Raw genomic sequence first — 15000 nt, 5'->3', positions numbered from 1 at the left:
GTAGTAGTAGTAGTAGTAGTAGTAGTTTAACGGTGCACAAATTTCAAATCCCACCCGTTACATATACCCAATACAATGAATACACGGAGCTGGCGATGCGAAGAGTGCCATTGGTCTGCCTCTCGGGGTGGGGGGGTGAAAGAGGTAATCCAATGTATCCTCTATTGAAATACTGAGTCACTGAAGCACAGAAAATACGCTCACGCCATTCAAGTGTAAAAATAAGTAGCCAGTCATTGAGTAGTGAAATATCGAAGCACTGAAGACACAGAAATTAACTTGTAAGGATATCAAACGCAATACCAGTTATTATAGAGTGTAGGGAAGTAACGGGAGGAGCTTTGTGCGAAAATCAAACAAGAAATAGTTATCATGGAGTGTAAGGAAGGACCCGAAAGAGCTTGTGGGCGAAAATCAAATGTGAAAATAGTTATGGAGTGTAAGGAAGGACCGGAGGGAGCTTGTGTGCGAAAATCAAATGTAGAAATAGTTATGGAGTGTAAGGAAGGACCGGAGGGAGCTTGTGTGCGAAAATCAAATGTAGAAATAGTTATGGAGTGTAAGGAAGGACCGGAGGGGAGCGAAAATCAAATGTAGAAATAGTTATCATTGAGCGTAAGGAAGGACACGAAGGAGCTTGTGGGCGAAAGTGAGAGTGAGAAACAAGTGTACCTGGGCGAGGGCTGACGCAGAGAGAACACAGGTGAGGATAGCTCTGTGTGTGTGTGTGTGTGTGTGTGTGTGTGTGTGTGTGTGTGTGTGTGTGTGTGTGTGTGTGTGTGTGTGTGTGTGTGTGTGTGTGTCTTGTCTGTTTGCATGCTTCTCTGCTTGATTGCTTGTTTCCGTCCTTGCCTGTTTGCCTGCCTTTAGTTTAATTAGCATACGTTGTTACACCACCACCACCACTGCCACCACCTCCATTATACCGTCTCCCCGCATTCAAAACACCGTCACCACCATCACAATCCCTTCCACTACCATCACCCAGGCAACCACTTTCTACTTTTGTTTCTATGATGGCGACAATAATAATAATAATAATAATAATAATAATAATAATAATAATAATAATAATAATAATAATAATAATAATAATAATAATAATGATAATAATAATAATAATAATAATAATAATAATAATAATAATAATAATAATAATAATAATAATAATAATAATAATAATAATAATAATAATAATAATAATAATAATAATAAAAATAAACTTAACAATCAAGAACATAGTCATTACAGGGGCCTTTGCCAGTGTCTTCCTCTATTTTAACCATATAGAACGTAAATGTGTTATAGTTCGGTAAAGGCAGATGAACGACAAACTCAACATCATCAGAATATATATATATATATATATATATATATATATATATATATATATATATATATATATATATATATATATATATATATATATATATATATATATATATATATATATATATATATATATATATATATATATATATATATATATATATATATAAAATCCCCACTGCAGCAAGGAACATCGATTTTAAAATAGTCCATCGTGCGTTACTCTAATCGATCGGTATTCTCAGACTCTCCCGCCTCTCACATCAACTATTTTCAAAGACCAAAAAGGAAGGTCACTCGTGTTCTCATATGTGTTCTTTGGTTCATGGTACAGAAGAAGGGTCAAGCTACCACCAGGGTCATAAAACTACCCCTGGAAATGCCCGCAACTCCTACGAAAGCCTTACCATATGTGGAGGATGCGTGAGCCCTGAAGTGTTTGAGAACACGTGCAGCAGGCGTCCTCAACCTTCTGTAGGTTTTATTGACCTCCTATTGTTGTTTTGATCATGTCTTTAATCTTTATCTCGTTATATATAGTTTATTAGTGTTGTTTTTATCTTGTTTTTAATTTCAAGCGGTTCTATATAGCTTTATTAGTGTTGTTGTTTTTATCATGTTTCAAATTTTTAAGCGGTTTTATATAGTTAAGAAATATAATTGGTCTCGATTTAGGTTCGGCGCCACATGACCCTGCAGCTGCGGCGCCAAGACCAAACGCCCCAGTAATCAATCATCATACGGGCACCAGAATGGGAGGGCAGCTGCGGGCCAGTTCGACAGTCCAACACAGGCAGAGTCACCGTAAGCGCCCACGAGAAGCTATATGCTCCACATTGATCCGTTATTTCTACTCAATACCGGAGACTAATAAAGATATATCATGTGTAGGGTCATAAAATTCCCTCCTCCTTTATAGCATAAGTTTAGCGTTTTCTTTCCCTCGATATATTCTGTGTGCTCTTGACTTCTTTCTCTGATGTAAAAAAAGAAAAAGATGAAAGAAAGTAGATGTCATAAGGTGAGTATTGCCTCCATAGTCAGCATTACCCATAATTGAATGACGGAACTCCTTTACGGTGTCACGATAAACAGGTCAGAGATAAAAATAACCAGTGTCATCAAGAGGCGAGTACTGTTTTTTTTAGAGCCCCAAACACGAGAACTACAAGGAATTTCCGTCGTGTTTCGTGTTTGGTTGCGGAGCTCACAAACTTGCTGTGTTGGACTGTAAAACTTGCCCTGGAGGCTTGCCCGAGTTGCCCGTCTGGGGTGGAGTCGGCGGGTGAGTGAAGCGACGCGCCTCCTGACGTATGTTACCCGTTAGTTAGTTAGTGTTACTCATTACGGGCTAGATGGATTACTTGTGGAGTTGAAAAGTAGGTGCCCACATAAGTCTTTTCGCCTGTCACCCATCTAAGGAAAAAAATGTAAGAGGCTGAAGAGGAAAATTTCGGAACGGATGAGAAAAAATAATCTTGTGTCACAATCGGTTTAATTAAGTGTACCTTTGAAAATTACACATATTAGTATTTTCATTTTTTTTTTTTTTTTTTTTTACAGCTATATAAGGAGACAGCTCAAGGGTGCAAAGAAAAAAAAAGAAAAAAAGGCCCGCTACTCACTGCTCCCGAACAGAGGTTAAAGGAGTGTCCAAAATCAGAGGTTAATTTCGGGAGGAGAGGTGTCCTGATACCCTCCTCTTGAAAGAGTTCAAGTCGTAGGCAGGAGGAAATACAGATGAAGGAAGATTGTTCCAGAGTTTACCAGCGTGAGGGATGAAAGAGTGAAGATGCTGGTTAACTCTTGCATAAGGGGTTTGGACAGTATAGGGATGAGCATGAGTAGAAAGTCGAGTGCAGCGGGGCCGCGGGAGGGGGGGAGGCATGCAGTTAGCAAGTTCAGAAGAGCAGTCAGCGTGGAAATATCGATAGAAGATAGAAAGAGAGGCAACATTGCGGCGGAATTTAAGAGGTAGAAGGCTATCAGTATGAGGAGGAGAGCTGATGAGACGAAGAGCCTTAGCCTCCACTCTGTCCAGAAGAGCTGTGTGAGTGGAGCCCCCCCACACATGAGATGCATACTCCATACGAGGGCGGACAAGGCCCTGTATATGGACAGCAACTGTGCAGGGGAGAAGAACTGGCGGAGACGGTACAGAACGCCCAGCCTCGAGGAAGCTGATTTAGTAAGAGATGAGATATGAAGTTTCCAGTTAAGATTTTGAGTTAAGGATAGACCGAGGATGTTTAGTGTTGAGGAAGGTGATAGCTGGGTGTTGTCAAAGAATAGGTGATAGTTGTTTGGAAGATTGTGTCGAGTGGATAGGTGGATAAACTGTGTTTTGAAGCGTTGAAGGACACCAGGTTCTTCTTGCCCCAATCGGAAATAATAGTAAGGTCTGAGGCTAAGCGTTCTGCAGCCTCCAGCCTTGAGTCGTTAAGTTCCTGAAGGGTGGGTCTTCTATTAAAAGAAGTTGAATAATGCAGAGTGGAATCATCGGCGTAGGAATGGATAGGACAGTTCGTTTTGGAAAGAAGATCATCAATGAACAACAGAAAAAGAGTGGGAGATAGGACAGAACCCTGTGGGACACCACTGTTAATAGATTTAGGGGAAGAACAGTGGCCGTCTACCACGGCAGAAATAGAACGGCCAGAAAGGAAACTGGAGATAAAGGTACAGAGAGAAGGATAGAAACCGTAGGAGGGTAGTTTAGAAAGCAAAGATTTGTGCCAGACCCTATCAAAAGCTTTTGATATGTCCAGCGCAATAGCAAAAGTTTCACCGAAACGGGTAAGAGAGGATGACCAAGAGTCAGTTAAGAAGGCTAGGAGATCACCAGTAGAACGCCCCTTGCGGAACCCATACTGGCGATCAGATAGAAGATCAGAAGTGGAAAGGTGCTTTTGAATCTTCCGGTTAAGGATTGATTCAAAAGCTTTAGATAGACAAGAAAGTAAAGCAATAGGACGGTAGTTTGAGGGATTGGAGCGGTCACCCTTCTTAGGTACAGGCTGTATGAAGGCATACTTCCAGCAAGAAGGAAAGGTAGATGTTGACAGGCAGAGGCGAAAGAGTTTGACCAGGCAGGGTGACAGCACGTGAGTAAAAGTCAGCACGTAATGGAGCCAGCGTGAAACGGGTTATTCTTGCGGCGCCGTCCATCCATCACGCGTTATGGCCTTAACGACGCCGCCGCCCCGCCCCGCCCCTAACGCCGGCCACATCGCTTTGTCTCGCTGGCCTGGGTCGGTAATCTCAGACGCCTCCGTCTCTCACATCAACTATTTCCAAAGACCGAAAAGGAGATCAGTCAGGTTCTCATGAGTGTTTTCTTTGGTTCATGGTACAGAGGAAGGGTCAAACTCCCACCAGGGTCATATAACTACTCCCGGAAATGCTCAGAAGTAATACAAAAGCCTTGTCATATATGTGAGGTTGGCGCCGTGAAATTTAAGAACATGACACCTAGCCCTCACCACCGCCACCCTTGGTCTGGCACCACCAGCTCCACCCTCACCACCTTCGCCACCACCACCTCCACCCTCACCACCTTCGCCACCACCACCTCCACTACAGCCTCCATCATCCCCTATCCTCACCACCTACCATCACCTCCTGCATCACCACGCCCTTCACCTCCATGAAGACTAACCACCTACCCTCACCACCACTACGACCTTCCTTCACCACCAACACCACCACCGCCAATACAACCTCAGTCACCACCTCCCACACCAGCAGTACGCTTTTCACCTCCACCACCTTTACCAAGAAACAAACTTTGACCATGGTAGAAAATAGCTTGCTTTGGGTACTAACTAAGGCGCTATGTTGGACTTGGGAAAAGGTCGCTAAATAGGCAAATCACTCATTAACTTCGCCAGCACTTTCTCATGTTGAAAAAAGCTATTGTAGTCCTAAGACATTTATATTCTCCATCAAGCGAGGTAGCTCAAGGGCAAAAAACAAACACAGGAACAAAAAGGGCCCCGCTAGACACTGCTCCAACCAAAGAAAGCAGAACGAGAAGAAGAATGAGAGGTCAATTTCAGGTGGAGAAGTGTCTTGATACTCTTCTCCTGAAAGCGTTAAGTCGTAGGCAGGGGGAGTTACATTACATTCAGCATCATAGGCGTGGCATTATCAGAAGAGAGGTCAATATCGGGTGGAGAGGTGTCTTGATGCTCTACTCTTGAAAACGTTTAAGTCGTAGGCAGGCGGAGTTACATTCCAGTCAGCATCATAGGAGTGGCATCATCATATGCGTGACATCAGCTATACCAGACCCCCATCACCTGATCTGACCGCCCTGCACTGTCGATCCTCTGAATGCTTAACGTGACAGGCCGGGCCGTCCGTCAGCGCCAATATTTCAGGCGAGTCGGAGTAAAAAGCGAGGAACATCTGATACTGACGAGTGGTGTGAATACTGTGTTATGCGCGGGGCCTCCAGAGCGGTGTTAAGAGGTGCCTTTCTGACTGGCCGGTGTTTTGTTGTATTGTTTGTTAGAGATGTGTGATAATGATGATAGTGATAAATGTAATGACGATAGTACGAATTTTACTACTACTATATTACTTGTTGTTGTTGTTGTTGTTGTTGTTGTTGTTGTTCTTCCTCTTCTTGCTCTTCTTTATTTTTTTGTATTAATATGTTTGTGATTTTCTATAAGTATTTAAAAGACTACTACTACTACTACTACTACTACTACTACTACTACTACTACCACTACTACTACCAAGAGAGGTGGTTTAGTTGGGTCGGTGTGAGGTATGGAATTATGGGATTGTAGTGGATATGAAGTGTGCTATAAAAATATATATGTAGTGATGATTGTCTAAATTGGAATGGAAGACTGTTGTGAGTGGGATGGTGCTCTCTCCCTCTCTCTGTCTGTCTGTCTGTCTGTCTGTCTCTCTCTCTCTCTCTCTCTCTCTCTCTCTCTCTCTCTCTCTCTCTCTCTCTCTCTCTCTCTCTCTCTCTCTCTCTCTCTCTCTCTCTCTCTCTCTCTCTCTCTCTCTGTCTGTCTGTCTGTCTGTCTGTCTGTCTCTCTCTCTCTCTCTCTCTCTCTCTCTCTCTCTCTCTCTCTCTCTCTCTCTCTCTCTCTCTCTCTCTCTCTCTCTCTCTCTCTCTCTCTCTCTCTCTCTCTCTGTCTGTCTGTCTGTCTGTCTGTCTGTCTGTCTGTCTGTCTGTCTGTCTGTCTGTCTGTCTGTCTGTCTCTGTCTCTCTCTCTCTCTCTCTCTCTCTCTCTCTCTCTCTCTCTCTCTCTCTCTCTCTCTCTCTCTCTCTCTCTCTCTCTCTCTCTCTCTCTCTCTCTCTCTCTCTCTCTCTCTCTCTCTCTCTCTCTCTCTCTCTCTCTCTCTCTCTGTCTGTCTGTCTGTCTGTCTCTCTCTCTCTCTCTCTCTCTCTCTCTCTCTCTCTCTCTCTCTCTCTCTCTCTCTCTCTCTCTCTCTCTCTCTCTCTCTCTCTCTCTCTCTCTCTCTCTCTCTCTCTCTCTCTCTCTCTCTCTCAATATCTACTACTATTACTACTACTATCTCTACTACTACTATTTCTACTACTACTACTACTACTACTACTACTACTACTACTACTACTACTATTACTACTACTACTGATTCCGAGATTTCACTTTATATTTTTAAGTCATTTACGCAGTGTAGCAAAGTAGGTTCAATCAAGTCTTGTACGTTCGCTGCTTCGTTCTCGTTCCTCGTTGTTTCGTTCAGTCCTTAATGGTATTCTGTTTCCCTGCACCCGAGACGTTCTTTTCGCGCGCTTTCCTCACCAACATTTTGTACATCATTGCATTTCGCTCCACCGCCACCCGCTGTCCTCTCCCTTCCTCTTATTACACGAGTTCTGTTTCCTACGCCCAACGTTACCAGACTGTCGTACTTGGCGTATTGTTTTGGCCGACTTATGACCAAAAGCTAGCGCACCCACAGAAATAACGATATGCATTTATAATTGTTGTTAAAATCGGTAATTATTGATGCTCTTTTTTTTAGTATTTATGGGCCAGAAACCTGAAAATGCAATGTTATGCGTACGATAGTCTGCTAACGCTGCCTACGCCTCTTAAGCCTCACGTGTCTCATGAATCATTGGTCCGTATTCTTGAACGTCTTGCCGCCTCAGTGCGCCTGTTTGAAAAGCCTCTCGTAGGAGTTCTGGTATTTCCATGTACTGTTTTGTGATCACAGTGATAGTTTTACACGACTATTGCATCTTGAACGTGAAAATCACCCAAGAGAACCCGGTTAATCTTCTCCGTGACTCGGTTCACTTGTTTAAAATGGCTTTCGCATAAGTTACCTGTATTTTCATGGACTGCTTTCTGATCCCAGTGATAGTTTTACCCGACTTCTGCATACTGAACGGAAAATCACTCATGGAAACCTGGTTAATTCTCTCCTTGGCTCAGTTGACTTGTTATAAAAAGCCTTTCGTAGACGTTACTGGTCTATTCATGAACTGTTGTGTGATCCCAGTGATAGTTTTACACGACTTCTACGTCCTGAGCGGGAAAATCACCCAAGAAAACCTGGTTAATCTTCTCCGTGGCTCAGTTCACCTGCCTAAAATAGTTTTCGTAGAAGTTATTGGTATTTCCATGGACTGTTTTGTGATCCCAGTGATAGTTTTACCCGACTTCTGCACCTTGAACGGGAAAATCGCCCATGAGAACCCGGTTAATCCTCTCAGTGCCTTGGGAAATAGTCGTAATGGGAGCCTGAGACGTTTAAGAATATGTTTAGTGATCCCAGTGATAGTTTTACACGACTTCTGAACCTTGAACGGGAAAATCGCCCATGAGAACCCGGTTAATCTTCTCAGTGGCCTTGGGAAATAGTCGTAATGGGAGCCCGAGACGCTTAAAAACATGGATCATTGTGTCACGGACGTTCCTCGGCGTATTCATCACCTCTCATCCGTCTGTTGCCTTCTCATCACACAACTCCTGCTTCCTCCGCGTCCAGTGCACCGCGTGGCTCTTGAATCATTGGTTGGTGTTGCTAGACGTTTTCAGGTCTCACATCAACTACTTCTGAAGGGCAAAAAGGATATCGGTTGGGTTCTAATGGGTGTTTTTTGAGGCTCAGAAGAAGAGGAAAGGTCAGACTACCACCAGGGCCATAGAACTACTCCTGTAAATGCTTAAAACTCCTACGAAACCCTTATCAACTGTGTGAGCTTGGACACTTCCGCTTCTCACATCAACGACTTCCGAAGGCCAAAATGGAGATCAGTTGGGTCCTAATGAGTGTTTTTTGAGGCTCATGATACAGAAGAAAGGTCAAACTACCACCAAAACTACCTCTGAAAATGCCAAAAACTCCTATGAAAGCCTTGGAAGATAGTCGTAATGGGGGCCCGATACGTTGTTGTGTTCCTGGACCTTCTTTCTCCACCTCTCATCCTGCCTTGTCTTCCCGAGCATGGCCCACGTCTCATTCATATGGAAGAGAATCTGGTCTACAATAAGCTTTGGCATGTGAACTTGACCTCTCTTTGGCCTCTCCTTCTTCACTCTATTACTGGAGCAACGCTTGGGGACTTTTTCAGTTTGTTATGCCCTCAGCTGTTTCCGTTGATCTAAAAGGTTCGTTGAGACACGTTACTACTGTCTGGGTTATTAAGATTGGTAACACAGACATCCGCAGCCCTTGGTCTGATGTTTCCCTGTGGTACAGTGATGCCAACAGCCTTCCTCTGTCTGTATATCCTCCTGCCTACTTACACGCTTTCTAGTCAGTAATAAAGACGTCTTCAGCAATTTTTCTGATGTTTCCAAGTGATACAGTGATGCCAACAGCCTTCCTTTGTCTGTATTTCCTCCTGCCTACGACTTACACGCTTTCTAGTTAGTAATAAAGACGTCTTCAACAATTTTTCTGATGTGTCCATGTGGTACAGTGATGCAACAGCCTTCCTCTGTCTGTATTTACTCCTGCCTAAGACTTAAACGCTTTCTAGTTAGTAATACAGACATCTTCAGCCCATGTTCTGATGTTTGCGTATGCTACAGTGATGCCAACAGCCTTCCTCTGTCTGTATTTACTCCTGCCTTCGACTTAAACGCTTTCTAGAGATTAGTAATACAGACATCTTCAGCCCATGTTCTGATCTTTGCGTATGCTACAGTGATGCCAACAGCCTTCCTTTGTCTGTATTTCCTCCTGCCTACGACTTTAACGCTTTCCAGAGATTTGTAATAAAGACATCTTCAGCCTTTGTTTCGATGTTTCCATGTGATATAGTGATGTGAACAAGCTTACGTTGTATGTATACCCTCCTGCCTACGACTTTAACGCCTTCTAGAGATTAGTAATAAAGACATCTTCAGCCTTTGTTTCGATGTTTCCATGTGATATAGTGATGTGAACAAGCTTACGTTGTATGTATACCCTCCTGCCTACGACTTAAACGCTTTCCAGAGATTTGTAATAAAGACATCTTCAGCCTTTGTTTCGATGTTTCCATGTGATATAGGGATGTGAGCAGGCTTCCTTTGTATGTATATATATCCTCCTGCCCACGACTTAAACCAATGGTTCCCAAACTTATTCTGTCGCTTCCCCCTTCATCAACTTCAACTACCCGGATTTCCCCCTTCATGTGGACGAGAAAAAAAAAGGAGCCAAAACACGAAATTTACTTGCTCAGTAACACAAATAATATTATAAATAAATAATTGCCAAACTCAATATTTACTTCACAAATAAGTCAGTCAATAGCTGTGACGCGCCGTTTCCGCCGACTAATTGCTAATAATTTATATTCCCTTCAGGTTAAATCTCCCCCCTGGAATCACAAAATTTCCCCTCAGGGGGAAATTTCCCCCAGGTTGGGATATGCTGACTTAAACGCTTTCTGGGGGTTAGAAATAAAGACATCTTCGGCCCTTGTTATGATCTTTCCATGTGGTACAGTGATGCCAACAGCCTTTCTTTGTCTGTATTTCCTCTTGCCTACGACTTAGACGCTTTCAAGACATCAGTAATAAAGACATCTTAAGCCCTTCCTATGATCTTTCCGTGTGATATTGTGAGGTGAACAGCCTTCCTTTGTCTGTATTTCCTCCTGCTTACAACTTAAAACCTTACAGACATCAGTAATAAAGACATCTTATGCCCTTCCTATGAACTTTTCATGTGATATTGTAATGTGAACAGCCTTCCTTTGACTGTATTTCCTCCTGCTTACAACTTAAAAACTTTAGAGACATCAGTAATAGAGACATCTTATGCCCTTCCTATGAACTTTTCATGTGATATTGTAATGTGAACAGCCTTCCTTTGACTGTATTTCCTCCTGCCTACGACTTGAACGCTTTCAGGAGAGGGTTATCAACGTTTTTCATTTGATTTTGACCCTCATTCGGCTTTTCTGATCGACAATTTATAGGAGCAGCGCCAGAGGTCTTTTTAGTTTCTTTTTTTTTCCCCTTGAGCTGCCTCCTTTTCCCATAAAATAGCCACTCCCCTCCTCCTCAGCGCCCTTGTTTTTTTTGTCATGGGATTCATAGATACTTTGATTATATAGAGAGTTCCGCCATTATATATCTCAATGCTGCGTATCAAAGAATTCTACTTCACATTAATCTAAATCCCTTATTTGCATTCTGATTATGGCATTTGTAGACACCTTAATAATTTAAAGAGTTCCGTCCTTATATATATTTGAAGGCTACTTTTAAAGAATTTTCTCCACTCTGACATGAATACCTTTTTAGTTTTCCGTTTATGGCATTATAGATACTTTGGTTATATATGGTTTCGTCATCACATATGAAAACGTTATATATAAAGATTTCCTCACCTAACCTTATTACCTTCTTTTGCATTCTAATTATGGGATTTATAAGTACTTTAATTATAAAGGATTTCGTCATCATATATTTGAATGTCATGTATAAATTTAGTCTCCATTTTAGCCTGAATACTTTTTTTTTTCATTCTGGTTATGGCATTTATGAATACTTTGATTATAAATAGTTTTTCATCATATATCTGAATGTCATATATAAATTAAGTCTTCATTTTGACCTGAATACCTTTTTTTGCATTAAGATTATGGCATATTTAAATACATTGATTATAAATAGTTGCGTCATCATATATTTCAATGTTATCTATAAATTAAGTCTTCATATTGACCTGAATAACTGTTTTTGCACTCTGATTATAGCATTTATAGATACCTCGATTATTTAGAGTTTTGTTATTATATATTTGAATGTCATATATAAATTAAGTCTTCATTTTAACCTGAATATTTTTTGCATTTTTTTAACCCTCTTCCGCTTGAGGCTGTGCGAGAGTGTAGAATCTTGCCTTCCTATTTCTTCTCATTAATTTTCTTCTTCCTTTCCTTTCTCCCTTTCCCTGCCTCCTCCCCATATCCTTTCCTTTCTCCCTTTCCCTGCCTCCTCTCCATATCCTTTCCTTTCTCCCTTTCCCTGCCTCCTTTCCATATCCTTTCCTTTCTCCCTTTCCCTGCCTCCTCTCCATATCCTTTCCTTTCTCCCTTTCCCTGCCTCCTCTCCATTTCCTTTCCTTTCTCCCTTTCCCTGCCTCCTCTCCATATCCTTTCCTTTCTCCCTTTCCCTGCCTCCTCTCCATATCCTTTCCTTTCTCCCTTTCCCTGCCTCCTCTCCATTTCCTTTCCTTTCTCCCTTTCCCTGCCTCCTCTCCATATCCTTTCCTTTCTCCCTTCTTCTTTTCGCCTTCCTTTGCTTTTATTTATCTTTCTCCTTTCACTCCTTTCCTTATTTATTCTTATCTTATGCATTGAATCCTTAACTTTATTCTGCATACTATTTTTGCGTATAATATCGGTAAGAATAGATTATCATTGACATTACAGTTTGGAGGAGTTTGAAAGTGTATAGAATTAATAGTGATAAAAAGGAGAACTTTTTTTTTCTTCAAATTGGTTTCTGTCCTCTGTAATGTTCTCGTCTTCCTTTCTTCCTTTCTTCTTCACATATTTCTTCTTTTATTTTGTTGCCTTGTATTTTCTGTTCTGTTTTATTTTATTGTCCTTTCTTCCTTCTTTATTTTTTTCGCTTTCATCCTCCTTATAATAAAAAAGGAGAACAGCTATATTTCTTCTTCTTCTTCTTCTTCTTCTTCTCCTTCTTCTCCTTCTTCTCCTTCTTCTTCTCCTTCTTCTTCTTCTTTTTCTTCTTCTTCTTCTTCCTTTACTTTTTCTTCTTTTTTTCTTCATCTTTTCTACTTCTTCTCTTCTTCTTTTCTTCTTCTTCTTCTTCTTCTTCTTCTTCTTCTTCTTCTTCTTCTTCTTTTACTTTTCTTCTTCTTCTTCTTCTTCTTCTTCTTCTTCTTCTTCTTCTTCTTTTTCTTCTTTTTCTTCTTCTTTTACTTTTCTTCTTCTTTTACTTTTCTTCTTCTTCTTCTTCTTCTTCTTCTTCTTATTCTTATTTTTCTTCTTCCTCTACATTTTCCCTAGTTTAGCTTCCTCATCTTCTTAATACTTTACGTTAACAAACCGTCTCACACAACACCGCACACAACATCTCACACCGTTGAAATTGTGTAATGTTATCTGATCGCATTCTCTCTCGGCCACTTGTTCGACGCCTCTGCTCAGCATTATGACATTTCCCTCCTGCATTATTCATCCCGTGTAAATGTTAAACAGCCAAGGTAACATAACACACGCGGGAATACGTTAAGTCTGGAGCATAACGTGTCGGGAGCAATATTCCCAGACGCTCGTACACAACTTGCTGGCTGCTCTCACTAAGGTTCGTGTTCTCTGACGCTTTTGGCTCCAACAACATATACTCCTCAAGGCCACAAAGGAGGTTAGTCGGGTTCTCATGAGTGGTTTTGAGAGTCGTGATGCAGAAGCCTTGTCAAACTATCACTATAGGCTCATATAACTACCCATGGAAACACTAATTCAACCTCTACGAAAGCCAAATCAAAATTATCTATGAAAACAAATAGTTCCAAAGGCCACAAAGGCGATAAGTCGGATTCTCATGAGTGGTTTTGAGAGTCGTGGTGCAGAAGCCTTGTCAAACTATCACTAGGCTGAACACTACCCATGGAAACACTAACACAACCTCTACGAAAGCCAGGTCATATGTAGCTCCCAAAACAAATATTTCCGAAGGCCACAAAGGAGGTTAGTCGGGTTCTCATGAGTGGTTTTGAGAGTCATGGTGCAGAAGCCTTGTCAGACTATCACGAGGCTCATATAACTACCCATGGAAACACTAACACAGCCTCAACGAAAGCCAAATCAAATGTGTGTGTGTGTGTGTGTGTATGTGTGTGTGTGTGTGTGTTCATAGCGCTTGGCAACACACATATAACTTCCCTGGCAAGAATATTTAAATCCGAAGCATTTCCTCGTATCTTTATAATTGTTTCCAGATCTGCGCGCACACACACACACACACACACACACACACACACACACACACACACACACACACACACACACACACATACGAAACTAGGACGGATACGATTTAAAAAGCCATGAAATAATCAGACTGAAATGATTTGCTGGTGTTGCCTGGTAAAAGTAATACAGATCTGATTATGTGATTATATTGGAGGCGCCGAACGTTGATGCATTTTACGTGAACTCGAAAAATCGTTGAAATTGTCGTAATGGATGTCGGAAGCGATGATAAATACAAACACAAAAAAAATAGTTGTTATAATCGTTGAATTTGTCGTAATGGGTGTCAGGAGCGATGAAAAATACGGACACAAAAAAAGATAGTTGCTATAATCGTTGAATTTGTCGTAATGGGTGTCAAAAGCGATGAAAAAACGGACACACAAAAAAAGATAGTTGCTATAATCGTTGAATTTGTCGTAATGGGTGTCAGGAGCGTTGGAAATACGGACACTAAATGGAATAGTTCATAAAATTGTTAAAATTTCGCCAATGGATGCCAGAAGCGTTGGAAATTACGGACACAAAAAAGAGATAGTTGTTATAATCGTTGAATTTGTCGTAATGGGTGTCAGAATCGTTGAAAATACGGACACTAAATAAAATAGTTCATAAAATTGTTAAGATTTCGCCAATGGATGCCAGAAGCGTTGGAAAATACGGACACAAAAAAGTAGCTGATACAAACGTTGAAGTTTTCCCAATGGATGTCGGAAGCCTTGAAAAATACAGACACAATAAAGAAATAGTAGTTGTTACAATCGTTGATATTGTCGTAATTGGTGTCGGAAGCGTTGAAAAATACGGAGACTAAATAAAAATAGTTCTTAAAATTGTTCCAGTTTTCCCAGTGGATGTCAGAATGGTAAGAAAAATACGGACACTAAGAAAAAATAGTTGATAAAATTGTTAAGGTTTCGCCAATGGGTGTCAGAAGCGTTGAAAAATACGAGCACTAAATAGGAAAAATAGTTGATAAAGTCGTTCAAATGGATGTCAGAATCATAAAAAATTGCAGACATTGAAGATGTAAAATTAGAAAAGAAGACATTCGAAAATATGTAGTTTAAAGAAGCAGACATTTATTATCGTTGTAGTTCAGACATTGTTATTATTGTAGTGTTCTCAAGAATATATAGTAAAAAAAAAGACATTCGAAAAAAATAATATTGATAAGAGATCTGACATTCGACAATATAGAGTTGATAAAAGCAGACATT

The sequence above is a fragment of the Eriocheir sinensis genome, unplaced genomic scaffold (genome assembly GCF_024679095.1).
Source record: "Eriocheir sinensis breed Jianghai 21 unplaced genomic scaffold, ASM2467909v1 Scaffold659, whole genome shotgun sequence".
NCBI classification, from domain to species: Eukaryota; Metazoa; Arthropoda; class Malacostraca; order Decapoda; family Varunidae; genus Eriocheir; species Eriocheir sinensis.
Note: the sequence above shows the minus strand (reverse complement) of the source record.